The sequence below is a fragment of the Camellia sinensis genome, chromosome 4, assembly GCF_055761805.1.
Source record: "Camellia sinensis isolate YWXY chromosome 4, ASM5576180v1, whole genome shotgun sequence".
In the NCBI taxonomy this organism is placed as follows: domain Eukaryota; kingdom Viridiplantae; phylum Streptophyta; class Magnoliopsida; order Ericales; family Theaceae; genus Camellia; species Camellia sinensis.
Genome location: NC_138964.1, coordinates 144,441,137 through 144,455,726, shown reverse-complemented (window position 1 = coordinate 144,455,726; position 14,590 = coordinate 144,441,137). Strand labels below are relative to the sequence as shown.

The following is a 14,590-nucleotide window of genomic DNA, read 5'->3' as shown; positions in this document are numbered from 1 at the left end:
GTATTTTTAAAAATATTAATAATTTGTATAGGAAATATTTAATAAAATATGATTTTATAAAAAATAATTTTATTGCGACAATAATAAATCGGCGCTAATGTAATTCTCATTTCCTTATATTTTATTCGCGACGGGTTAACCTGTCGCATATACATATTAGTTTCAATCTTTTGCGACGATTTCAACTGTCGCAAATAAATCTTTTGCGACGGTTTAAACTGTTGCCAATACGGTATTAACTTAATACTACTTTTTTGGCGATGTTTTAGACCGTCGCTAATAATACCTTTTGCGACAGCAAATACCGTCGCTATAAAAGGTTTTTCGCGACGGCAATCAACATCGTCACTAAAATTGTGTCACGCGAAATCGTCACTAACTTTTTTGCCATTTTTTTCCTTTTTTGTGTCAGGTGAAATCGTCGCAAAAACTATTGATTAGCCGTCGCTACAAGAATGCGACGGTTTGTAACCATCGCAAATACTTTTTGTCACGCCCCTTTCCGCCACCCCCCATTTTCCATCGCTGCTCCGTCGCAAAAATCTTTTGCGACGATATATGGACCTTTTACGACGTTTGAGACTGTCGCAAAAAGTCTGGTTTTTAGTAGTGTCTGTTTGGAAGATTTCCAAGATATAGCCGCCCTACCAAGAGTAAAGACATACCCACTATTGGATTTTGAGTCTCTAGTATCCGATTTCCAATTTGCATCACAGTATCCTTCAAGTACTGCTGGATATCTAGTATAATTTAGCCCAATGTTACGAGTAAATCGGAGATATCTTAGAACATTTATAATTGATTTCCAATATTCTATTCCTGAATTACTCGTATATCTACTTAATTTACTTACCACATAAGCTATATTCGGGCGAGTACAATTCATCAAGTACATTAAGCTTCCAATAATTTGGGCATACTTTAATTGAGAAATACTTTCCTATATATTTTTAGAAAGAAACAAATTAACATCCACAGGTATTCTAGCAAGATGATCATCATCTTTTCTAAATTTGTCATGTATTTTCTCAATGTAATGAGACTGTGACAAAGCACAACCTTCTGATGTTTTGGTAATTTTTATACCAAGTATTACATCAGCAATCCCCATGTTCTTCATGTCAAAATGTTTATTCAATATTTTCTTGGTAATTTTAATCATGTCATTTATTATTACCTATGATGATCATACCATCTACATAAAGAAATACTATAACATAACCCTTGCTCATGTTTTTAATATAAACACATTTGTCACATTCATTAATTTTGAATCCATTTGATATCATTGCCTTGTCAAATTTCTCATGCCATTGCTTTGGTGCTTATTTTAAACCATATAACGATTTAACCAGTTTATACACTTTTTTTTCTTTTCCTGGAACAGAAAATCCTTCTGGTTGTTCCATGTAAATTTCTTTATCTAATTCATCATTTAAGAAAGCATTTTTCACATCCATTTGATGAATTTCTAGATTGTACAAAGGTGCAATGTCAATTAGCATTCTAATGGATGTTATTCTAGTAACTGGTGAGTATATGTCAAAGTAATCAAGTCCTTCTTTTTGTCTATATCCTTTGACCACAAGTCTTGCCTTGTATTTGTCAATTGATCCATCCGCTTTCATTTTTCTTTCGAAAATCCATTTGTACCCAAGAAGTTTACAACCTGGTGGCAAATTCACCAATTCCCAAGTGTGATTTTGTAGGATCGATTTAACTTTGCTGTTTATAGCTTCTTTCGATAAAGGAGCCTCAGGATTAGACATATGTCATGACCCAAACCCGCCCCTAAGGGTTTAGCATCGTAACCGGCCAGTAATCCGTGATTACCAAAGGCCTGCTTAACAGTAATAATAATTATACAATAGGAGGGGCTGGCGGAAGCCTGTAAATATTAAAATATGATATCCAAAGAGCTGTAAGGACTTACATGCACAAATAACTTATATATATGCATATACCAACACAGAGATAAGCCCAAGTCCATATTCAATTTATATGTAAAAACTGAAGTCCAAAACACGTCTAAGTACAAAATAAAAGACGTGTTGGGGAATTAAATCCCAAAACCAAAAAAACTTAGGAAACGTTCACTTGAGGTGGATTTAGACCACCCAAAACAAAGCCTTAACAATAACGGTTTGGAACCTCGTGGTAAGGCACAGTAGGTTGGCTTGACAAAATGAATTTAGGCTGATGCCGCTAACTTTGCTCCAGTGCCTGACCACCTACATATATACAATAAACTGTGAGCTAGAGCCCAGTGAATAACAACTGTGTAAAGGGTTATGAATGATGTCCTTACAATCTTTAAAACGATCGATTAGCATTAGAACATTTTCAATCCATATCATTTGTCACTTAATCATTCAATTCGATCAAGTCGATCCATCATATTCATAAATCATACGTGGTACATCCAATAGCAACAATACACTAGGTCTTAAAAGACCGAACAATCAATTGATGGCCATCATACAATAACAATAGTTCCAAGGTTTGGAATTGATAGAGATCTCTGTAACAATAACGATAACAATATCAATAACAATAGCAATATGCTATGGATGCAACGAATACAGTTCAAAATAGGATCATCATTCAATCGATAAAAAGTATCATTTCAGAAAGCAATATGATTTATCAATCAGAAAATAAATACGATTAAACGTATCTTTACAACAGTGTTCCTCACAGATGGCTCCACTAGCAGATCAGATAATGCAGACAATTCAGATAGATTAGGCGAAGGATAGCGCTTGACCTACACAAACCCATAACATATACACATCGAAATACAATACCAATTCCTTGATCAAGCTTGACTTTTCTTGTCTTTTTTTTTTTTTTTCTGTCTAAGTAGTTCGAGATTCTATTACGTGTATTCTTCCTTTATTCAAATAAATCGGATTCTTATTTCACATATCCTTTCATTACTAAATCATTCTTTTTTTGAATAAACCAATTCTTACTTGGCTTCTTAGTCAAGTACTACTAAGTTAATGACTTATTCTTTTAATCAACTAATTAATGTTGATTGTTAGCTTATTAATCTTTATTGAGCCATAAATCATGTCTAGAATGCTTTGGACAGAGATGAGAATAAAAATGTGAACTAAATGCAGTTTTCCAAAATATGTTGAAAATAGGGTCTTCGCTTGAGCACCACTATGGTTGCTCGAGCGGGCTGTAAAATTTTGAAAAACTTCTGAGAGCTCGACTTTCACGCTCGAGCGGGACTTTCCTTGCTCGAGCGGACAGTGTAAATTCTGGAATTTCCAGAATTGTAATTGAAGTTCAAATTTGATATTCAAAGCCTCCAAACTTGTATTTTTGGTCCAAAAATATGGAGAACCATTGCATAAATTAGTAAACACTCTTAATTAGAAATCATGCTCCAACTGTCCAAATTTAGTTTTAACTCATTTATTTATATCAAACCTACAATTTTAAAATATGAATTAGACTTTCCAAACTCTTGAAATTACATTACACGCATGGATTAAAAATCTAATTATAAAATCAAAACTTTAGGATTAATTCCAAATTTCCATAAACTTGATTTTCTTAAAATTTCCTTTGTCTCTTCAAAATATGAACTTGAATGGCTCAATTCCCTTAAAAACTCATGCATTACAAGAAAATACTACAAAATCAAATCAAAACAATTAATTTTCCAAATTAATTTCCACAACTATGAGTCTACTTAATTTCTGACTTAAAACCTTATTTCTTACAAAATCCATGAGACTAATTCCATAACTTTCCTAATTCATGATGCATGGAGGGTTATCTAAAACATGAAATTAAAGTTATAAAACTCTTAGAAAAATATTTGCATGTGTGAAATTAGGATCAAAATTCAAACCAATGACATCCAAAATTCCTTTAATTCAATATTAAGTTCAAAATGTTCATGAATTCATAATTTCTCAAAACTTGCTCTTCTTATACCCAAACATGAAATTAATTCTTCAAATCTCTTAAAAAAATTCATTGATGCATGTAAAGATGAAGTCCAAATTCATGAGGAGCAACACAAATTAAACTTACTTGATAAATTTTCCCAAACTTATTTCGTTAATCACAAGCTTAACTCAATTTTTTTTAACCTCAATTTAATTCATAATCATAGATGTTCCAAAATATGTTTAATTTGAGTCAAACTCTTAGGTTAGATTACATTACATGCATGTGTTAATAATTAAAATCAAAACCCATATTTATTTTTTCATTCTTCCAAACTACATGCATGTAGAAATAAGGCCCAAATTCATGCGAGATATTCAACATCAAACCAAAAATGATGAATTTCCATGTTTATTTCCATAACTATGAATCCTAGCTTTATTTTCTTGTTCAAACCCATTTCCTTGTAAATTCCATGGAATTGATCCTAAACTCTTCTTAATTTCAAGTGTAATGTAAAGATTCTACAAAAAAAATTAAGTTTGATTTCATACCTTAACTTTAATCTCAAGAAGTTTAGTTGATTCCCTTCTAATTCTCTTGTTCCCTAGCTTTTCTTCCCTTAGTTTTTCTTCTTCTTGAGCTGAAATTGCTTCCTTCTCTCTTGGTTCTCTCTCACGGGTTTGTCCAAAATAAACATGAAGCCATACTCTTTTTTTGTTCTCAACCTCTTTCCTCACAATAATGCTTCCAGCAAGAAAATAAAAGAATAGTTGCCTACTCTACCCCTCCTCTTGTATACACACTCAGCTCTTCACAATACACACGTGCACACTCCTTGAAGCCTCCAGCACAACACTCACATGCGCGCACACAAACACATAGAATTTCTCTGTACACCCAGATTTCTCAGCACACCTACACCCACACCCACAAATATCCTCTAACTCTAAATTATTCTACAATTAAATTTGCGGTTAAGATTAATTCGATTAAATAACACTTATTCTCAATCAGTCTTTGTTAACATATAATTAAATTAACCATAACTAATCATAAATCTCCTATAATTTAATTAATCTAATTGACTTCCATTAGAGTCTAATTAAATATATTTAAATTTATCAATTCGAATCAGATTTTTAATCGAACTCCCAAAAGGCTCCAAATATTAAATTAAACTCATTTCCATCCTCAATTTTGGTTTCTTAGATCATTTAATCCTTCAATTTCTGATCAGACTCAAAATTTCGTCAATAAATTACATATTCAAATTAGGCACCACATAAATGAATTTAATTTATAATAATCTTAATTCCTAATCCTCTTAACTTAATTAACTCCAATTCGGACCCAATTAATCAAATCTTAATTTTATAAATCTGAATCGAATATTTAATTAAACTTCCCATATGGTCCGATACTCGAAATTCAATTCACTATTTATACTTTCTTGAGCCATTTAGGCTTTTAATTTCTAATTCCAAAATAAATACTTAATAGAACCATAAATGAATCAATCTCCATAATTTTCGTAAATCTCAGATTAAATTGGAATAATTGGCAATCAAATTTCAATTCTCCTTAATTAATTAAGTACTAATCATTATACATGGTGGGGTCGTCACAACATAGCTTCTTTAAAAATTAGAGGCTCATTTTCTAACAAAAATGTTAGAAAATCTAGACCAAAAGATTTTGAGATTCTAACATGTTTACTGCGCATAGGTTCCTCTTCCACATTTTGATCTATCTCCTGCTCTTGTTCTTGATCTTGTTTTTGATCATGACTAGTAATAGCATCATAAGATCTTTTATTAGTGCTAGTCTCTTGTTCGGTTTTATTTAGAAATGCATGTTCAAAGAACGATACATTTCGAGATTCAATAATAGTATTTACATGCATTTCAGAATGTTCTGACTTATGAATCAAAAATCGATATGCATTACTATTCTTAGCATAACCAATGAATATGCAGTCAACTGTTTTAAGATCTATCTTAATCTTTTTAGGATTAAGAATAGCTGTAACCCCTCAAAATTAACCCATAATATATCATTGATATGCATTATTTAAAGAAGACAATTTATTAATTCATTCATCAGAGTATTACTAAATAAAGCATTACATGTAACATCGAATAAAATGCCCTACAGGCTTACATCTTTCCAAGCCAACACTTGGATTCAAAAATATGAGTTCTAATCTCAATACAGGAAAAGCCCTAGGCTTGAAAGTTTACATATACTAATAAATAACAACTATTAACTAAAGGTAGTCTCCTTCAATCCAGTTGCCAAACCCTCCCAAGCCAAGTCCTTGGAGGGAGTTTATCGCCTGAACCTGAAAATGATGTTCCCATAAAGGGTGAGCCACAGCCCAGCAGAAATATACTAAACCACATATAAGCAATGAATAAAGCAATAGCATTCAACAGATGGTCAACCAAAATAATCAATTACTTCATTTTACAGTCTCATGACACTATTGCCAAAGATACATTTTACTTTCCAATTTTATCAACATGGCTCAGAACCTGGCCAAACTTACAACAGTGAATCACATATATCATATTCACATCCTTCCAATATCAACAACAAATGAGACTCAAGTTCAAATCAAACACTTCATACTTCCAGATTGATACACATTTTAGTGCTGTATCAATAAAACACTTCTATATAAATAAGCACACATAAAAGTGATGCTAATGGAGTCCATCCCCTATCTCCTCCCAAACAAAATCCGGTTTAGAGGTCCATCCCCTATCTTCCCCTAAACCGTGGAGTACATCCCCTATCTCCTCCCACACAAAACAATGTATGCAAATGCAATGCTCAATCAATACATGTATTTTCTGTATCAATGCAATAGTCAAAATTAATGACTTAACCAATGTGATTAGTTTCAGTTATTCCTAATCCACATGCAATGTCTACAACAATCACGACTATCCTCCACCGATAGCCCAAAACAGTTATTTCTAAACTGAAAATAACTATGTCAACAATTCAATAGACAAATAATTCAAATTATCCAACTACGCCATTTAATCAATGAATTCCCCAATTCCATGAATTAATTATACAAATTAATTTAATAATACAACTAGGGTTTTTCCCAAAATTTACCAAAGTATCCCCAACATATCAAAATACCAAAGCTTAGAACAAAACCTATAAAATGGAGTAGGAAATCCCTACCTCGAAGACAACAACTCAAATGGTGAAGACAGAGATGAGTGCCCAAATACCAATGTGCTCCAAATCGCCAAATGTTCAGATTAAATGGAAGCCCTCAACTCACTCTATCTTTTTAATGAAGGATCTAGGGTAGAAACACACCCTAAGTGGATCAAATCTAAGAGAGAAGGTGAATAGGGAGAGAGAGAAGTCGGACCTAGGTTTGGAATCAAAAGAATATGAAAAAGACTGATCAAAACCCGCTGTTGCGTATATAAACTGGACAGGCTCGCTCGAGCGAAGACTTGGTCGCTCGAGCGACCAGACACAGAGAAACTACGCTCGAGCCAAGGAAGCCTTGCTCGAGCCAACAAGCCAAAAGCTCGCTCGAGCGAAAGAAAGCTCGATCGAGCGAAGAACTCAAACCCTCAGGTCTGTAACCAGACACACGCTCGAGCGAAGGAACTATTGCTCGAGCGAAGAACGAACTAACTCGCTCGAGCGAAGAAAAGCTCGCTCGAGCCAAGAATGCAAAGCTACAGGTCCAAACCAGACGCAAACTCTCGCTCGAGCTACCAAACCCCGGCTCGAGTGAAGAACCAAAAACAACAGCTCGCTCGAGCGACAAACTCCTCGCTCGAGCGAAGATCCAAAATACTGGACAGCAACACTTGATTTCTAAACCCAACCAACCTGAAACAAACCTGCCCAACACATCCTATAATTCCAAATGAGAAAAATAAGGGACAACAACAACCATTATACAATGACAGAATCTACGGAACATAAGTCCGGATACAATAATCAAATGGGAGAAGGCCGGGGTCGCTATAACCTCCCCCCCTTCAAAGAATTTCGTCCCCGAAATTAAGCATAAGTTTTTGAAAACAGATTCCTTTTTTTACAATTCATTAGTAAACATCTTGACCCAAAACTGGTCATTTCATCTCTTTATCAAGAGGCATCTCACATTAAACATATAACACAACATATATCTCAACCTGTATCATTATTATGCATTATTCCTTTCAATGTTAACAATTCCCATATCATATTCAATCGCATGATATATACAACCCATTCAACAATGTACTCAACAGATGCAATATTACACTAAACTTCTATAATGGAACAAGTTTCAAGATACACCCATGTACCAATACAAACTCAATGTTTTACAGCTTAAGACATACATAAAGCTCTTAAGTTCAACAATATAACAGAATCTAATTATAAGATTAAAAATCAACAAACATGTCCGGATATTTTTCGCGGACTTCTAACTCACGTTCCCAAGTGGCTTCTTCCACTCCGTGGTGTTTCCACAAAACTTTGACCAAATGGATGGTTTTGCCTCGCAAAACTTGATCCCGCCTATCCAAGACCCGAACCGGTCTCTCCTCATACAAAACATCCTCATCAATCACTAAATCAGTCCAATCCAACACATGTGATGGATCCGGCTCATAATTCCGAAGCATACTCACATGAAACACGTCATGTACTCCGGACAACTGCGGCGGCAAAGCTAAACGATAAGCAGCCTCGCCAATCCTCTCAAGGATCTCAAACGGACCAATGAATCGAGGGGACAACTTCCCACTCTTCCCAAACCTCATCAAACCCCGTCTAGGTGATATCTTCAGAAAGACATGATCACCCACCTCAAACACCAAAAGTCTTCTCCTACGGTCGGCATACGATTTCTGACGACTCTGTGCTGTAACAAGCCTCTTACGAATAAGCTCAACTTTCTCTGTTGTTTCCCTCACCAACTCTGGACCCAACAAAGGTGCATCACCCACCTCGGCCCAACACACAGGAGATCTACACGGTCGGCCATACAAGGCCTCAAAAGGTGCCATACCGATACTAGACTGGAAACTGTTGTTGTAGGCAAACTCTACCAACGGCAAGTGCCTCTCCCACGATCCACTAAAGTCTAGAACACAACCCCGAAGCATATCCTCAAGTATCTGAATAGTACGCTCGGACTGTCCGTCAGTCTGAGGATGATAAGCCGTGCTAAAGGTCAACTTAGTGCCTAAGGCACTCTGCAAACTCTGCCACAACCTGGCAGTAAAACGAGGATCTCTATCTGAGACGATCGTCACTGGGACCCCGTGCAATCTCACTATGTCCCGAATATACAAGTCGGCAAGATGATCTACCGTATCTCTCACGCGCATAGGAATAAAGTGCGCCGACTTAGTCAACCGGTCTACAACCACCCAAATAGCATCACTACCCCGTTGAGCCCTCGGAAGACCCACAACGAAGTCCATAGTAACATGCTCCCACTTCCACTCGGCAATAGGCAAGGGTTGCAACAAACCCGCTGGCCTCTGATGCTCGGCCTTCACTTGCTGACAAGTAAGGCACTTAGATACGAAAGCTGCCACATCTCTCTTCATACCCCGCCACCAGAACTGACGACCCAAATCCCGGTACATCTTAGTACCTCCCGGATGCACTGCAAGGCGTGAATGATGAAACTCTCGGAGTACCTCCTCTCGGTAAGACTCCGGCACAAACAGACGGTCTCGGTATCTCACACTTAGGTCGGAATACACCGTCAAACCCTTCTCAACCTTCCCACTGGAAATCTTCTCACGGAAAGATTCTACCTCAAAGTCACCTCTCTGAGCCTCTAACACTCGAGTCACAAGTGAAGGCTGTACAATAACAGAAAACAAGGCCGCAGCCTCAACGGATTCGCCCAGAAGTAAATCAAACTCCCCAAGTGCACCCAACATCTCCCATTCTCGGATGGCTATACTAGCTATGTCACCAACAGGTTTCCTGCTAAGGGCATCGGCCACCACATTGGCCTTTCCCGGATGATAATGCAACTCAAAGTCATAATCCTCTATAAATTCCATCCACCTCCTCTGCCTCAAGTTCAAATCTTTCTGTGTAAACAAATATTTCAGACTCTTATGATCCGAGAACACCTCGAACCTCTCACCATAAAGATAATGCCTCCAAATCTTCAAGGAAAATATCACAGCTGCTAACTCTAGATCATGCGTAGGGTAATTCTGCTCGTGAATTTTCAACTGACGTGAGCCATAGGCAACTACTTTCCCTTCTTGCATTAACACACAACCCAGACCCTCTCGGGAGGCGTCACAATAGACTGTATAACCCAACCCTCTCTCTGGAATAATCAGTACTGGGGCGGTAGTCAGTCTAACTTTCAACTCCTGAAACGACTTTTCACAAGTCTCACTCCATACAAATTTGACTCCCTTCCGAGTCAGTCTAGTCAACGGTGATGCTAACCTGGAGAAATCTTTCACAAACCGACGGTAATACCCAGCTAATCCCAGAAAACTGCGGATCTCAAATACACTCTTAGGCTGTGCCCAATCCTGCACTGCCTCTACCTTGGATGTATCAACAGACACTCCTTCACCGGATACCACATGGCCTAAGAATTTGACTTCCCTCAGCCAGAACTCACACTTCCCAAACTTGGCATACAGCCTATGGGCTCTAAGTAACTCAAGCACCACCCTCAAGTGTGCCTCGTGCTCCTCCTCAGAAGGCGAATAGATAAGGATGTCGTCCACCAAAACGACTACAAACCGATCCAAGAATTCCCGGAAGATCCGGTTCATCAAATCCATAAAAACTGCCGGTGCATTGGTGAGCCCGAATGGCATCACCAAAAACTCATAATGGCCATACCGCGTACGGAATGCCGTCTTCGGAATATCCTCCTCCCTGACCCTCAACTGGTGGTAACCCGATCTCAAGTCTATCTTAGAGAAACAACGGGAGCCCTTCAACTGGTCAAACAGATCATCTATACGAGGCATAGGGTACTTATTCTTAACCGTAGCCCGATTCAATTTCCGGTAATCTATACAAAGTCTCAAAGCGCCTCCTTTCTTTTTAACAAAGAGGGCTGGTGCTCCCCACGGCGAAACACTAGGGCGTATAAAACCCTTGTCTAGTAACTCCTGGAGTTGGATTTTCAACTCAACTAACTCAGCTGGGGCAAAATGATAAGGTGCCATCGAAATCGGCGCCGTGCCGGGCACTAGGTCAATGGAGAACTCAATCTCCCTATGCGGTGGCAAACCAACAAGATCCTCGGGAAAGACGTCCAAGTACTCACAAACCACCCTTGGCAACACAATCTGTGTTTCCTCATCCTCACTAATCGAAAGGTTAGCAAGTAGACCACTAAGCTCACTCCGTCCTCGTGGAACATACCCCGGTGGCAGCACATCACCAACCCGGTCCCCCAGAAAATGAAAATACTCTCCGCTCACAGTACAACAAGTGACCCTCTGGCGGTAGCAATCAATAACTGCCCGGTATGACAATAACCAGTCCATACCCAAAATAACATCGAAACCCCTCATAGGCATAACTACAAAGGAAAATGGGATTCTATGATAATCAACCTCTATATCACAACCCCTAACGCCTTGTTTCAAAATCAATTCACCCCCAAGAGGTGACACTACACAAATAGGAGATGCTAGCTGTGCTAACTCCAACTCCAAAACAGATGCAAATGCAGCAGACACAAAGGAATGAGATGCACCCGTATCAATCAAAACATTAGCAACCGAGTTGCAAAACAAGAAGGTACCTCTCACAACTGATGGTGCTGGCACAAGATCCTGCGCGGTAACAGCATACACGCGCCCAGACGACCTCTGATCAACTTGCTCAACCCTAGGAGCATAAGATTGCTGCACCGACTGAGACGATGAAGCCCCCTGATTGGCCCTCGAGGCCTGACCCGACTGAGCTGGCTGCTGACCCTGAATCGGCCTCAAACCAGATGCACCAGGTGTGCCACCCAACTGTGGGCAATACCTCTTCATATGCCCTGGCTGACCACACTGATAACACGAGAGTGGCTGACCTCTACCCTGACTCTGGCTCTGAGATCGAGCCGAAGAAGATGCTGCTCTCTGAACTCCTCCCCTCTGAGGACAAACTGGAGACTTGTGGCCCAGCTGGCCACACTTGAAACAGGTAATGTCTCCCTGACTGCCTTTCCCCGAACTAGCACTCGGTACAGGAAAAGTCGATCTAGAAAAGCTACTCTGAGACTGCTGGGAATTAAAACCCTTCTGTCTCCTACCATCATTCTGACCATCCTGACTCCTCTTGGAGCCCTTCTGCCCTTCCTCCTCCTCCTGCATCATGATTTCCATGTGGGCTGCAGCATCAACCATACGCCCATAATCCCGAATCATAGTTCCCCCAACTCTCAGCTTGAGGCCACGCCTCAACTTCTTCTCAAACTCAATACAACGGCGTTCCTCAGACGCCACCAACTCAGGTGCAAACCTGGACAAACTAGTGAATGCAGCCTCAAATTCGGCCACTGAAGAACTCGCCTGCTTAAGCTGACAAAACTGGTCTCGCAGCTTCTCCCTGACTGCTGGAGATAAGAACTTCTCCTGGAAAGCATTCACAAAAGCCTCCCATGTACCTCCTATACGCCCCTTAGTAAACTTCCACCACTGACCTGCATCCCCCTTCAACTGGAAAGATGCCAAGGTCACTTTCAACCCCTCGTCTTCGATGCCAAGCATCTCAAACGTCTTCATTGTCTGTTCGAGCCATTCATCTGCCTTAAGCGGCTCTTTAGGATCACCCACAAATTCATCCGGGTTAGACCGGAAGAACTCCCTCTTCAGAAAGGAAGGTCCTGCATCCGCAATACCAGCCTGAGCTTGATTCTCAGCTCTGAGAATGCCTACTGACTCCCTGAATGCCCCTGCTATCTCTCGGGCTAGAGCGCCCATAGCCTGCTGGCCTACTGGCTCGGCCACATTGGCCTGGCCAATTCCCTCTTGAACTGCCGGAATCTCCTCTGGCACAGGCACCTCCTGCCTACCCGGCCTACCACGCCTACCGCGTCCTCGTCCTCGTCCTGACATCCTAATAAAGGAAACAAAGACATTAGCACATTAATAAATGTGCCGAAGCTAAACACTCGCGTCCTAATGCAATGGACAACAATAATTCATTCCACGTAAGCACATAATCACATAAGCACCTACGAATTTCATTCCCGGATAATGATAGTCCCAATGCGTTACTATAGTTCCGGTTGGAAGCAGCAGTGATCAAGTGCCTTTCCAACAAGACTACTAGAAACTCAAGGGTCCAATCAACATCCTAGAAACTACATTCCATACCCACATAACCACATAAACATGTTAACACATAAGCATATAACATTACACTAAGTCTCTATCAAACGAGACGAACCCAATGTGATACTAATCACGTCCCACGTACCCAAAGTATTCAAACCCGGTACGCTCTGATACCAAGTTGTAACGCCCTCAAAATTAACCCATAATATATCATTGATATGCATTATTTAAAGAAGACAATTTATTAATTCATTCATTAGAGTATTACTAAATAAAGCATTACATGTAACATCGAATAAAATGCCCTACAGGCTTACATCTTTCCAAGCCAACACTTGGATTCAAAAATATGAGTTCTAATCTCAATACAGGAAAAGCCCTAGGCTTGAAAGTTTACATATACTAATAAATAACAACTATTAACTAAAGGTAGTCTCCTTCAATCCAGTTGCCAAACCCTCCCAAGCTAAGTCCTTGGAGGGAGTTTATCGCCTGAACCTGAAAATGATGTTCCCATAAAGGGTGAGCCACAGCCCAGCAGAAATATACTAAACCACATATAAGCAATGAATAAAGCAATAGCATTCAACAGATGGTCAACCAAAATAATCAATTACTTCATTTTACAGTCTCATGACACTATTGCCAAAGATACATTTTACTTTCCAATTTTATCAACATGGCTCAGAACCTGGCCAAACTTACAACAGTGAATCACATATATCATATTGACATCCTTCCAATATCAACAACAAATGAGACTCAAGCTCAAATCAAACACTTCATACTTCCAGATTGATACACATTTTAGTGCTGTATCAATAAAACACTTCTATATAAATAAGCACACATAAAAGTGATGCTAATGGAGTCCATCCCCTATCTCCTCCCAAACAAAATCCGGTTTAGAGGTCCATCCCCTATCTTCCCCTAAACCGTGGAGTACATCCCCTATCTCCTCCCACACAAAACAATGTATGCAAATGCAATGCTCAATCAATACATGTATTTTCTGTATCAATGCAATAGTCAAAATTAATGACTTAACCAATGTGATTAGTTTCAGTTATTCCTAATCCACATGCAATGTCTACAACAATCACGACTATCCTCCACCGATAGCCCAAAACAGTTATTTCTAAACTGAAAATAACTATGTCAACAATTCAATAGACAAATAATTCAAATTATCCAACTACGCCATTTAATCAATGAATTCCCCAATTCCATGAATTAATTATACAAATTAATTTAATAATACAACTAGGGTTTTTCCCAAAATTTACCAAAGTATCCCCAACATATCAAAATACCAAAGCTTAGAACAAAACCTATAAAATGGAGTAGGAAATCCCTAC

The 14,590-nt window shown here is 38.9% G+C and overlaps 1 long non-coding RNA gene across 1 annotated transcript; it reads right to left on the bottom strand.

The window, feature by feature from the left end:
- Positions 1 to 1,926: 1,926 nt before the first annotated feature.
- LOC145823452 (uncharacterized) lies at positions 1,927 to 4,667 on the bottom strand. The gene is made up of 2 exons (XR_014365742.1): positions 4,467 to 4,667; positions 1,927 to 2,231 (listed from the first exon to the last, which is right to left on the bottom strand). It is a non-coding gene; the product is annotated as an uncharacterized LOC145823452 (long non-coding RNA).
- Positions 4,668 to 14,590: the final 9,923 nt, after the last annotated feature.